This window comes from Etheostoma cragini, chromosome 14, assembly GCF_013103735.1.
Source record: "Etheostoma cragini isolate CJK2018 chromosome 14, CSU_Ecrag_1.0, whole genome shotgun sequence".
Taxonomy (NCBI): Eukaryota; Metazoa; Chordata; class Actinopteri; order Perciformes; family Percidae; genus Etheostoma; species Etheostoma cragini.
Genome location: NC_048420.1, coordinates 24,112,852 through 24,113,926, shown reverse-complemented (window position 1 = coordinate 24,113,926; position 1,075 = coordinate 24,112,852). Strand labels below are relative to the sequence as shown.

The window sequence follows — 1,075 nt, the reverse complement described above, 5'->3', positions numbered from 1 at the left end:
ATTATTTACATGGAGTCTGGTGGAGATATGCTGCTCTATACACGCTAAAAGTAGTGATTATTTACATGAAGTCTGGTGAAGATATGCTGCTCTATACATGCTAAAAGTCTGGTGCATTTGGTGATGGTGATTTCGGGGCGGTTTCATGGTAAAAGAAGAATCAGAATAATAATCTGAGTCCGAAGTCTGCACATTTGTTCTCGCTCAATACTGGACCAACGTCATGGACTTTGGTTCACATGAGTCCCTTAGACCAGGGGTTCCCAAACTTTCAGCCCACGACCCCCAAAGTAACGTTGCAAGTGACTTGCGACCCCCCCACTATAAACGTATATAAACATTGCGCGCAACCACGCACGCACTTAAGGCGTATACAAACACGACAACACAAAATTACACTACAGCCATAACATTATTCTACAGTAATGTACTCATTACTTTAATTTCAACTTAACCTCACCTAATGAGATGAATGTGCAGTATGTTTGGAGCACAGGAAGTCCAATCTTGGTTTAATGTTGGAGACCGCTGCTCTGAGATCATTCTGCACATTCAATCGCGCTGTACACTGACCTGCTGAGACTGATCTGCTGAGACTGATTCTGTCGCTAATATATAGTAAATCTGTCGCAATAACCTCAGGGGTCAGAGTGGTCAAAGAAAATCGTAAGAGCTGTTCCCTTTTTATTTATTTGCTCAGTTTTATTTTAGATTTAACCACTAGTTTTATCTAGAGTTAAAATCATGGCTAACATGTGCTATTTCTAATCGTTTATTAAAATTTTATTTTATTTCTGGAAATCAACTTGCGACCCCCCCTCTCCGGCTCGCGACCCCCCTGTGGGTCCCGACCCCTACTTTGGGAATCACTGCCTTAGACGACTGGACCATACCTACCTCCAACATTGTAGCCCATACAGGAGTTCTGGTCGCAGTAGCCCGGAGGCCCAGTGGAGCCGACGGGTCCAGGGACTCCGGGACGACCAGGGGTCCCAGGATTTCCAGGCCGCCCTGAGGGACCCTGGCTGCCAGGTCTGCCCTGGCCTGGGGCTCCTGGGGGGGGGGGGGGGGGGGG

At 47.0% G+C, this 1,075-nt stretch overlaps 1 protein-coding gene and 1 long non-coding RNA gene across 2 annotated transcripts in view; one reads left to right on the top strand and one right to left on the bottom strand.

Annotated features, from left to right (window-relative positions):
* The window catches only part of LOC117956505, a 4,978-nt gene extending 3,923 nt beyond the window's left edge, over nucleotides 1–1,055 (bottom strand). The window contains exon 1 of the long non-coding RNA XR_004659287.1: nucleotides 985–1,055. This is a non-coding gene — a long non-coding RNA (uncharacterized LOC117956505). The remainder of the gene's footprint in view (nucleotides 1–984) is intronic.
* Nucleotides 1–1,075, top strand: part of LOC117957217 (collagen alpha-1(XIV) chain-like) — a 146,732-nt gene that overhangs the window by 137,303 nt on the left and 8,354 nt on the right. The window lies entirely within an intron of this gene.